This window comes from Oncorhynchus tshawytscha, linkage group LG07 (genome assembly GCF_018296145.1).
Source record: "Oncorhynchus tshawytscha isolate Ot180627B linkage group LG07, Otsh_v2.0, whole genome shotgun sequence".
In the NCBI taxonomy this organism is placed as follows: domain Eukaryota; kingdom Metazoa; phylum Chordata; class Actinopteri; order Salmoniformes; family Salmonidae; genus Oncorhynchus; species Oncorhynchus tshawytscha.
Genome location: NC_056435.1, coordinates 5460881 through 5474164, shown reverse-complemented (window position 1 = coordinate 5474164; position 13284 = coordinate 5460881).

Here is a 13284-nt window from a genome sequence, read left to right as displayed (position 1 = left end):
CACCTTTATTTAACCAGGTAGGCTAGTTGAGAACACCTTTATTTAACCAGGTAGGGTAGTTGAGAACACCTTTATTTAACCAGGTAGGCTAGTTGAGAACACCTTTATTTAACCAGGTAGGCTAGTTGAGAACACCTTTATTTAACCAGGTAGGGTAGTTGAGAACACCTTTATTTAACCAGGTAGGGTAGTTGAGAACACCTTTATTTAACCAGTTAGGGTAGTTGAGAACACCTTTATTTAACCAGGTAGGGTAGTTGAGAACACCTTTATTTAACCAGGTAGGGTAGTTGAGAACACCTTTATTTAACCAGTTAGGCTAGTTGAGAACACCTTTATTTAACCAGGTAGGCTAGTTGAGAACACCTTTATTTAACCAGGTAGGCTAGTTGAGAACACCTTTATTTAACCAGGTAGGCTAGTTGAGAACACCTTTATTTAACCAGGTAGGCTAGTTGAGAACACCTTTATTTAACCAGGTAGGCTAGTTGAGAACACCTTTATTTAACCAGGTAGGCTAGTTGAGAACAACTTTATTTAACCAGGTAGGGTAGTTGAGAACACCTTTATTTAACCTGGTAGGCTAGTTGAGAACACCTTTATTTAACCAGGTAGGCTAGTTGAGAACACCTTTATTTAACCAGGTAGGCTAGTTGAGAACACCTTTATTTAACCAGGTAGGGTAGTTGAGAACACCTTTATTTAACCAGGTAGGCTAGTTGAGAACAACTTTATTTAACCAGGTAGGGTAGTTGAGAACACCTTTATTTAACCAGGTAGGGTAGTTGAGAACACCTTTACTTAACCAGGTAGGGTAGTTGAGAACACCTTTATTTAACCAGGTAGGCTAGTTGAGAACACCTTTATTTAACCAGGTAGGCTAGTTGAGAACACCTTTATTTAACCAGGTAGGCTAGTTGAGAACACCTTTATTTAACCAGTTGGAACACCTTTATTTAACCAGGTAGGCTAGTTGAGAACACCTTTATTTAACCAGGTAGGCTAGTTGAGAACACCTTTATTTAACCAGGTAGGCTAGTTGAGAACACCTTTATTTAACCAGGTAGGGTAGTTGAGAACACCTTTATTTAACCAGGTAGGCTAGTTGAGAACACCTTTATTTAACCAGGTAGGGTAGTTGAGAACACCTTTATTTAACCAGGTAGGCTAGTTGAGAACACCTTTATTTAACCAGGTAGGCTAGTTGAGAACACCTTTATTTAACCAGGTAGGCTAGTTGAGAACACCTTTATTTAACCAGGTAGGCTAGTTGAGAACACCTTTATTTAACCAGGTAGGCTAGTTGAGAACACCTTTATTTAACCAGGTAGGCTAGTTGAGAACACCTTTATTTAACCAGGTAGGCTAGTTGAGAACACCTTTATTTAACCAGGTAGGGTAGTTGAGAACAACGACATGGCCAAGATAAAGCATAGCAGTGTGAACAGACAACAACACAGAGTTACACATGGAGTAAACAATAAACAAGTCAATAAGACAATAGAAAAAAAGAGAGTCTATATACATTGTGTGCAAAAGGCATGAGGAGGTAGGCGAATAATTACAATTTAGCAGATTAACACTGGAGTGATAAATGATCAGATGGTCATGTGCAGGAAGATATACTGGTTTGCAAAAGAGCAGAAAAGTAAATAAATAAAAAGAGTAGTTCTTAGTTAACCATATATGTTAACTGTTGTTACTTCTATTGTCAATTATGTTGCTAATTGGTTTTAATGTTAACCAATTTGAATAAATGTATTTTATGTTCAAACGTATTGTATTTCTTACATTTAGATTTCAGGGAGAATTTCACTGTAGTTCGACAGCATTATACTTGTACCAGCTTAATACTGTCATTTTACTTTACACAAGAGATGCTGTAATATATTTTACAGAACATTCTTCCTTATTGTTAAACATATTATAGCATCCCTGCTGTACATTTAATATTTATTTGTAAAAGTATAAATTACAAAAGTTACCATAGACTACCTGTCAATTACCAATATTAAGGAGGATTCTGGTAACTTTGGTAAATTACGGATAGCTTTGCAACCTATGTTTACTTAACTGGAGTTCATTTGAAAAAGTAGTTCACTACATCCAAACTACTTAGTCATAAATTACCATTACACACACACACACACACACACACACACACACACACACACACACACACACACACACACACACACACACACACACACACACACACACACACACACACACACACACACACACACACACACACACACACACACACACACACACACAGACACACACACACACACACACACACACACACACACACACACACACACACACACAGACACACACACACAGACACACAGACACACACACACACACACACACACACACACACACACACACACACACACACACACACACACACACACACACACACACAGACACACACACACACACACACACACACACACACAGACACACACACACAGACACACAGACACATACACACACACACACACACACACACACACACACACACACACACACACACACACACACACACACACACACACACACCACTGAAAAGGGCATGCTTGCCCCACAGTCTGAATCACATTAAGGGCCGGTGTGACAGCCTTTTATGAAGTGTGCTTATTTCACACACTCAACTCACTGATTGGACTGGCGCTGTTTTGGCACTGCTGCGCAGTCTGTCACTATATTCACTGAACTGTATCTAATGTAGTCAGATTATTCAAATGGATGAAATAGGAGACAAAGAACAATATTTGAGTGTGGATAAGAACAAACTGTCCTTTCCAAAAACGTTGTAAGAAACAGCAAAAAAAGACAAAAGGTGTCTGAATTCTAGCATTCTACTTCAATGTAATGGCAGTCTGCAATACTGTATGTTGTTAATTATTTTTGCTCTCTGTTAAGACACATGGACGTGGGAAATATAGTTCACATCGAGGGGTTATAGCCATGTAATGAAAGCTGCAGTGATCCCTACAACAATACATGAAGTGGACCAATAGGAATGTGTTCTGCTCTCACCTACCCTATATCACCAGCAAGACAATAAGCCTGGGAACAGTTTCACTCCATCTTATCTGGATGTGAGAGACCCGTAGGCTGCAGGTAGTGCTTACTGAAATTACCCACAAAATGATTTCTCTGGGCAATAGTAAAAGACGTGTAGCTAGCAACAATTATGAGAGACATTTTCCCCCTGACTCTTGTCCATGATAGCTGTTACAGTATTTATTCAAAATAAACACAGCTTGGCGTAATCGTTCTCTCAGGAGTCACGTTCGACTCATTCAAGAGTGAAATGCAGAGAGAGAGAGGGCAGTGGCTGAATATGTTCGAATGAGAGAGGGATGGAGGTAGGGAGGGAGGGAGGGAGGGAGGGAGGGAGGGAGGGAGGGAGGGGGAGGAGGGAGGGAGGGAGGGAGGGAGGGAGGGAGGGAGGGGGAGGGATGGAGGAGGGAGGGGGAGGGGGAGGGAGGGAGGGAGGGAGGGAGGGAGGGAGGGAGGGGGATTAAAAGAAGAGATAGAGGCTGTGTTCCATTCTCCCAAATACCCACAGTGCACTATTTAGGTGGAGCAAGAGAAAGGGCGATGGAAAGGGAAAAGGGAGGGGGCTGTTAAAAAGAGATGAGGAGGCATAGTATTTTGTAATTCCAAGTTTTTCATGATACAGTCCGGCTTGTTTTACACAATGTTACACAATATTTGTTCAATATTTATGACATACTAATCATGGGAAGAAAAAGGCTGACGCTGCATATACAGATGTAGGATCTTAATTTGACCAGCATTGTCGCAACAAAATAATCCTGCAGCAACAGGATTTGAACGTTTAGTTCATAATGTTGCTTGATCAATGGTTAGGTTATTAGTTGGCAGTGGAAAAAATACTTGAAAGTACTACTTAAGTTGGAATTTTGGTGTGTCTGTACTTTACTTTACTGTTTATATTTTTGAAAACATTTACTTTTACTTCACTACATTCCTAAAGAAAATAATGTACTTTCTACTCCATACATTTTCCCTGACACCCAAAAGTACTTGATACATTTTGATTGCTAAGCAGGACAGGAAAATGGTCCAATTCACACTCTTAACACTTGTGTGGTGTTCTGGTCTGTGGGACCAATTTTCAATGTTTACTAAAAGAAAAATTATTCAAGCTGAGACTCATTGGCCTTGGTTCATTTTCTGTGAAGAACATGTAAAAGAACACATTTTCATTGAGTGCCCACTGTGCACCCCCCTACACATTTATATTACAAATGTGGTGTTCTGGTCCACTGCACCTGAGGGTTGAAAAGTGTGGAAAAGTGTGTGTGGGGGTGAAAACAAGTAAAAATGAAACAAAAAGGTTTGCTGTGTGCCTTCACTCATCTTCTTCCTCCATGGGCCTGCTGTTTCAAACATAGCACTAATAACCTGTCTGTCTCCCTGCCTGTCAGCCTGTCTCCTGCCTTTCTCACACTCTTTACCCTTTTGTCACGCCCTGACCTTAGAGCTCCTTATTTATTCTCTATGTATGTTTGGTTGGGTCAGGGTGTGACTCGGGTGGGAAAATCTATGCTTTCTATTTCTTTGTTGTTTTACCCGAGTGTGGTTCCCAATCAGAGGCAGCTGTCTGTCGTTGTCTCTGATTGGGGATCATATATAAGTTATGATTTTCCGTTTTCATCTCCTCCAGTGATAATCCATGGCCCGGAGCCTCCAGTGATAATCCATGGCCCGGAGCCTCCAGTGATAATCCATGGCATGAAGCCTCCAGTGATGATCCATGGCCCGGAGCCTGTAGTGATGATCCATGGCCCGGAGCCTGTAGTGATGATCCATGGCCTGGAGCCTGTAGTGATGATCCATGGCACGAAGCCTCCAGTGATGATCCATGGCCCGGAGCCTGTAGTGATGATTCATGGCCCGGAGCCTGTAGTGATGATCCATGGCCCGGAGCCTGTAGTGATGATCCATGGCCCGGAGCCTGTAGTGATGATCCATGGCCCGGAGCCTGTAGTGATGATCCATGGCACGAAGCCTCCAGTGATAATCCGTGGCACGAAGCATCCAGTGATGATCCATGGCCCGGAGACTGCAGCGACGGTCCCCAGTCCAGAGCCTGCAGCAATGGTCCCCAGTCCGGAGCCTGCAGCAACGGTCCCCAGTCAAGAGCTTGCAGCGACGATCTATAGTCCGGAGGTCCCGGTGATAATCCCCGCACCTATAGGGGAGCCTAAAGCGGAGAGGGGTCTGTGTCCCGCACTGGAGCCCCCACCGAGAGTAGATGCTCACCCGGACCCTCCCCTATAGGTTCAGGTTTGCGGCCGGATTTTCCGTTTATGTTTTGTGGGGTGTTTTTGATACATTGTAAAAAAAATCTGTATTTTCTCACACTGTACCCCAGCCAGGTCCGAATTGGGGGAGGGACACAACAAATAAATAGCTTTGCATATGTGGCTCCTTACCACAATCAATCAGTATGGCAAACATAACCTCTGCTCAGAGGGCCTTAGAAATAAGTTTTGCAGAGAGAGAAGCTAGTGTGGAAGGACCGTCTTCCATTTTGGAAGATTAAGACATGTCCCTGTCAATTCGGAGTCTGACAGTGAGTTAGAAGAAGAGGATGAGATTGACCTTCAACCAGCCCCAGGACCAGCCCGTCAGCAGCCGGCCCCAGAACCAGCCCGTCAGCAACCAGCCCATCAGCAGCCTGCAGGGGGAGAAATATGAATGTCAAAAAATGCTTAAATTTAATGGTCTTCTTGCCCTAGGATTGAGCCACCCCACATGGCTGACATTATGATAAGGATGCAACCAGGGCCGATGCGGATGGTGGTTACTCATGTTCAGAACATAAAGTCTTCTTTTGAACTGTTCATCCCAGACACCAACCAGAAAATCATTCTGGACTGCACTCCTGGAGGGAAGGTGTGTTTTTGGAGAGAGATGGAAGGAGATGGACCAAACTCATTTACATGCATACTTTGGGGTTCTTATTCTTGCTGGTTTTTTCAGATCCAAAGGCGAATCCACAGAATCCCTGTGGGATGCAGAAACTGGCAGAGAACTTTTCCGTTCAACAATGCCTCTAGAAAACCTCCACATTATTTCCAGGATTATCCGCTTTGATAACCGAGACACCAGACCAGTTCGGCGGCAGAGAGACAAGCCAGCTGCAATCAGGTCAGTGTGGGACAAGTGGGTGGACCGCCTTCCCCTGTTTTATAACCCTGGACCCAATGTTACTGTTGATGAGCAGCTTATGCCATTTAGGGGCCTCGGCAGTGCATACCGTCTAAACCCGCAAAATATGGAATCAAGATCTGGTCTGCTTCATCATATGTATGGAATCAAGATCTGGTCTGCTTCATCATATGTATGGAATCAAGATCTGGTCTGCTTCATCATATGTGTGGAACTTGCAAGTGTATTTGGGGAAGCCAGATGGAGGAGCCCCTGAGAAGAACCAAGGGATGTGGGTTGTCCTGGATGTGACAGAGGGACTCTGTGGCCACAACATCACATGCAATAACTTTTTTACTTCGCACAAGCTGGGACAGGAGCTCCTCAAGAAGAAGCTGATGATGGTAGGAACAGTACGAAAAAACAAGTCAAAGCTCCCACCTCAGCTGTTGGATACACGGAAGAGGCCTATCAATTCCTCTAAGTTTGTGTTCAGGGCCGACACTTCCCTAGTGTCCTATGTGCCAAAGAAAGGCAAAAATGTGGTACCCATGAGTACGCTGCATAGGGATGGAAGAATCTGTGGCCAGGAACATCAAACACCAGAAATCATAATAGATTACAATGACACAAAAGGAGGGGTGGACCATTTAGATTAGTTGGTGACTGGCTACAGCTTCAAAAGAAGAACCCCACGCTGGCCACCTGTGATATTCTTCAACATCTTGGACATCTCGGCGTACAACGCGTTTGTCATCTGGATGGCGTTGAACCCAGATTGGAACAGAGGGAAACTCCAGAGGAGACGACTCTTTCTTGAGGAGCTGGGCAAGACATTGGTAAGACCTCAAATCCACTGCAGACAACATAAGACAACCCAAGGACCCCAGCTTCTGCAGCCATCGTGAGGAGGATTCAGGAGGAGGATGCTGGTGCCCCATCCGCCTGACCCACAGAACCAACAACTCCAATACCGTAAGTAAGTGTGAGTGATGTTGTTGCATGTATGTGTGTCTGACTCTCCTACCTTGGCCTGCTGTAACTATATATGTGAGTGAGATGTTAGTAAAATTCCTGATCTAAGTGTTTTCATCATTCTAGATTGCAGCCGGTGGCAACAAGAAGAAGCACTGCGATATGTGTGGACCCAAAAAGGACAGGAAGACACAGTGCACATGCATCAAGTGCAAGAAAGGCATTTGCAACACACACACAGTAAAACTCTATCCCTTATGTGGTATGTAGACCAGCCGTAATTTGTGTCCAATGGTGCTCACTTACCATTTCCATTAAATACTGTATGCACAATTTGTCCTTCCAATTTGTTCAGTTCAAAGCAATAAACATAAATAGTGATGAAAACCTTGTTTAATTTATATTTGTTCAAGATAAACATGATTTATTCCACCCATGTCTCGATTATAATGGATTTTTGTTTACAAAAATCATATTTTATCCCAGAAAACAAATACCGCTTTTATTGATAAATGTGATCTAGCAGGTAAATGGCAAATATGAACCATGTTTGCTCTCTATATTGCTTGTAATTGATATAAGTCAACATCTAAGTATTAAGTGTTAAGTATTTTTACGTAAATTGATATGGCTGTATTATTTTAAAAGCCAAATAATGTTGTTGGTTCATCAGACCAGCGAAAATTGGGTGAATAACAAAAACATGAACACCCCACAAGGTTTAAAATCCCCTGTCATCCCTACTGCATCTGTTCTGGCAGACTCTGGCAGACTTACTAAACACAATTTCTTAATTTGTAAATGATGTCTGAGTGTTGGAGTGTGTCACACCCTGATCTGTTTCACCTGTCCTTGTGATTGTCTCCACCCCCTCCAGGGGTCACTTATTATCCCCGGTGTATATATCCCTGTGTTTCCTGTCTCTCTGTGCCAGTTCATCTTGTTTGCCAAAACAACCAGCGTTTTTTCCTTGCTCCTATTTTACCCCGGTCTCTGTTTGTTTCTAGTCCTCCTGGTTTCGACCCTTGTTTGTCCTGACTCCGAACCCGCCTGCCTGACCACTCTGCCTGTTCTGACTACCTGCCTATCCCCGTGTACTTTTTTGGACTCAGATCAGGTTTCTGACCCCTGCCTGGCCTGACCTCGGGACTGCCTATCGTCTGGTATTGTTTGGACTCTGAACTCTCCCCTGTCCCTGACCTGCCTTTGCCTACTCCCTTTGTTATAATAAATATCGGAGATCTACCATCTGCCTCCTGTGTCTGCATTTGGGTTTCGCCTTGTGCCCTCATAGTGTGCCCCTGGCTATCCGTAAATAAAAAACAAGAAAATTGTGCCGTTGATTTGCTTCATATAAGGAATTTGAAACGATTTATACTTTCACTACTGATACTTAAGTATATTTTAGCAATTACATACACTTTGATACTTAAGTATATTTAAAAACAAATACTTTTAGACTTTTACTCAATAAATATTTTACTGGATGACTTTCACTTTTACTTGAGTCATTTTCCAGTACTGTATATTCACTTTTACTCAAGGATGACAAGTGGGTACTTTCCCACCACAGTTAGTTGGTTATAGACTATATGAAAAGTGCAATACTGTTAATATAACTGTGTGTAAGTGTGGTTTTTCAGTGAATTTGTTTAAATCACGAACGCTCATCTGCATTTCCTGCAGCCATAGGAAAATTCTCAGCCACAGAAGTGTGATCAAATGAAGATTCTAAATCTGTAGAGCACCATTTCTTGATTTATATGCATTTAGATATACTGTACTCTAAAGGCCAATGCATTTAACTTCTGGGTGTCCCCCGGTTTGTTTTCTGAAAGGAGAATACTCAAACATAAGCTTGCATCTGTCTCTCTGTCAGCCCATTCATTTTGAGTGAATCTGTTGTCAGTATGTGGAGCAATTTAGAAACAGCAGCCAGGGCTTTTAATCCACAGATCACACCAGGACAAATACCTCGCTGCTCCCAGGAATGACCCCTTTCTCCTCTTTTTCTCACTCAATATATTGCTCTAACTATTGCTCTATCTATCTATCTATCTATCTATCTATCTATCTATCTATCTATCTATCTATCTATCTATCTATCTATCTATCTATCTATCTATCTATCTATCTATCTATCTATCTATCTATCTATCTATCTATCTATCTATCTATCTATCTATCTATCTATCTATCTATCTATCTATCTATCTATCTATCTATCTATCTATCTATCTATCTATCTATCTATCTATCTATCTATCTATCTATCTATCTATCTATCTATCTATCTATCTATCTATCTATCTATCTATCTATCTATCTATCTATCACATCCGGCCGTGATTGGGAGTCTCATAGGGAGGCGCACAATTGGCCCAGCATCGTCCTGGTTTGGCCGCAGGTGGCCGTCATTGTAAATAAGAATTTGTTCTTAATGGACTTTCCTAGTTAAATAAAGGTTAAATAAATAACATAAATATTAATGCTCATATTTAGCCTAGTAAAGAGCTTTCAAAGGTCAACTCTACAGGTAACTGCTAAAATAGAGAAAGCATAAAGTGTCTTAATAAGTTGTTGGGCCAACACGAGCCAGAACAGCTTCAATGTGCTTTGGCATGGATTCTACAAGTGTCAGGAACTCTACTGGTGGGACGTTCTTCCACAGTAAATTCCATAATTTGGTGTTTTGTTGATTGTGGTGGAAAATGCTGTCTCAGGCGCTACTCCAGAATCTCCTATAAGTGTTCAATTGGGTTGAGATCTGGTGACCTTGACGGCCTTGGCATATGGTTTACATCGTTTTCATGCTCATCAAACCATTCAGAGACCACCATGTGGATGGGGGCACTGTCATCCTATGGGGGCATAGCCAATGATAGCCAAAATAATGGTCAAAATACTGGCCTGCCCAGCATTTTTGTACATGACCCTAAGCATGATGAGATGTTTACTGCTTAATTAACTCAGGAACCACACCTGTGTGGAAGCACCTGCTTTCAATATACGTTGTATCCCCCATTTACTCAAGTGTTTACATTTTTGGGGCAGTTACAGAACCTGTACATTCACATCTCTCTCCCTACATGGATCCTTGTTACCAGTACGATTTCACATGCAACGAAAACATTAAACAAAACAAAGATCATTGAGTAACAGGGAAAATGTCGATAGATGGAAAGAGAGAGGGAGAACGGTACAACAGGACAAGCTGTAGGAACCTCTTTGTGCCCCACACATTTTCCACCGGCTTCTCCACTTTGGGTACAGAGTTGATGGGAAAGGCTTGCTGCAGCCCAGGGGCCAAGGTGTTGGTATGGCAGTGATAGCCTGTCCTGTCACCTCCAGAGATACCAACATGTGTGTGTGTGTGTGTGTGTGTGTGTGTTTGAGCATATTTGAATCCTTGTCTTCTGTCACTGTCACCATCCAGGCTAACAGGCCGTGACTTCCACAGCTCATCACCAGAGCAAGATGTGACACCCCCCCACCATTCCTCAGATGTATCACCAGGGACACTGTACCTTGTTTCAATCACCACACACCCAACATTCTGGGCCAAACACTGTGGGTGTCTAGCAGGGTGAGAGCGAGGGGAATGTGGAGACGACTTAGGATGTTCTCCTTGTGTAAAAATGTGTCGCCTCATGAGATGTTGAAAGGTACACGAAAAGTACATTGTAGAATTGAATGAACAGGACACATTTAGGACAATGAGTTCAGTGGGTTTATTAGTTTCCTATTATAAGTTTGGGCCCGCCTGATTTCTCTGTAACAAGCTGTGCAAGTTGTTGAGAGGAGGCATAGCTTAGCACCCTAATCATGAACATGTCCTCTAGGGGTGAAAACATATGTAAGCACTTGGGAACCTGCTTCTGGTAGAATACTAAACGACTGATACGCATTACCTTATCTAATAGATGTGTACTCACAAAGAGCTATCTAATGAATAGGTTTATTATGCGACACACACACACACAGGTGGTGATGACTTAATCTTTCAAATGAAATAGCTGGAGAATGTTCTGAAACAACATAACAATGAATTGAAGAATGTCTTGTAATCCACTAAAAGGTCATCCTGATCTTGTTCTTTTGAGCTCGCTGGTTAATTCCATGGCCTTTGTCTAAATCGTTTAGATCTATGTTTAAATACAAATGTGAACAATATTCATGAATGTCTCTCAAAGACATTCTATCATCGCACGCTGACCTCGTACGTTTGCTGCTCTTCTTCAGGTATAGCACACTGCAAGGGTGATTCTTTGGAACTTCTTTTCAGATCACACAGAATACTCGTAAACTGAGAGTTTACGAAGGAATTCAGAGAAATGAAACTGGAATACAAAATGTATTGCATGCTGTGGGCAACATTATCCCTAGCATATTTCTAATGGGTCTTTTGGATGTACTGAGTCAATAATGGATGTCTCGGACACTCAGATAATGAAAGAGGATACAGGTGTGGCCCATTCCGACCACAGAAATCAATGGAGGAACCACAGGCTGGACATTAGATGGACAATACTACCAGATTAATGTAGTCATAAAGCACTCTCACATGGGCAAGGTATTTTTTTAGACATTGTTTACATGGCAAATGATTCCATTCCTTGTAATCCCCCGTCTTTTGTCTGGCAATCGGTAGCTAGAGAGAGTACTCAGATAATTAGACAAAGGTACCATTTATACTGACTTTATAGAACATTTATAAGATCCTTCTTAATCATTTATAAATTTCTTGTTTTGTTCATTACTACAATAGCTACAGTGTTTAGAATGCTCATATGTATTTATAGCATCATACAGGCTAACTACGGTCCAGGGAGTCGACTGTGGCTACTTTAGTCATCAGCAATGGAGATGATGCACCTGTCCCAAATGGAACCCTATTCCCTTTATAGTGCACTTCTTTTTAACAGGGCCCATAAAAGTAGTGCACTATAAAGGGAATAGGGTGCCATTTGGGATACAGATATTACTGCTGCTGTGCAAAAGGTAAACATTTGAAATATGTGCGGCTCCTTCACATTTATCTAAAACCAATATGACTTCTGCATCTTTAAGAATGCCAAAGGTCACAACAATTGTCTAGTGGTCATTCCAGAAGATTTTGGCTCATTTCAGTGATATGCAAATAAGCCAAAATCTGTATGGAATTAGTTTTTCTGTTGACAATGATTGCTAATGACAGGAGAGCTGGGAGCTGCTTGAGAGCTGCATTCAAGGACATGGGTAGTCCCAACACACAGGGGTGTGTGGTGTGTGTGTGTGTGTGTGTGTGTGTGTGTGTGTGTGTGTGTACAACCATCCTTGTCAGCACTTACAGTTTCGGTTGCCTTGCCTATTGGAGGGTCTCTATGGAGACAGACTCATCACCCCCCACCCCTTTCCAAAACTCCCCTTGCTCCCCCTCCACCCCCTAGCGTTCATTAGGCCCTGTTTTTTTTGTCAAACCTCTGACAGCGATCCAACCCACAGAGTCAACCCACGATCTCGTCTCTCTCCGCCTGCTCCAGCCAGTCTGGGTGATCAGAGGTTGCCGTGGCAACTCCTCCTGTCCCTGTCTCGAGCATCCCTAGATCCCCCCCCTCCTTACTCTCATCCCGCCCTACCTCCCTTCCTCCCTCTATTAGAATAAGAATATTCCTCTAAGAGACTAATGCTTTCCGATCTCTCTCTCTTTCCCTTTCGCCCCTCCTATCTTGCATGTTTTCTCTCTCTTTCTTTCCCTTTCTCTCCCTCTCTCTCACTCTCTCTCACTCTCTCTGTCTCTCCCCTCCACTCTCTCTCTCACCCCGTCAGTCAAAGTGGGAGCCAGGCCAGATCTGGGATCAGTGTTAAGACAGCTGCTGCTGGCCTCTAGGTGGTTTGTGTGGTCTGTCTGTAGCAGACAGGGAGGGAACCCAAGCCTTTATCAATGGCAGTTAAGACTGGAGCTTTAGGATCAGCCATAACGCAGCATGGGATTTCCCATCATATGTCCTTTGTACAGACATTAGTTTGAATCCATTCCCTGGCACTAGGTCGGAGGGATGGTTGAAGAGGGGTTGCCTGTTCTAAACGATGAAGACTGATTGACAATCCCCTCTCTCTCCTGGTTTGCCT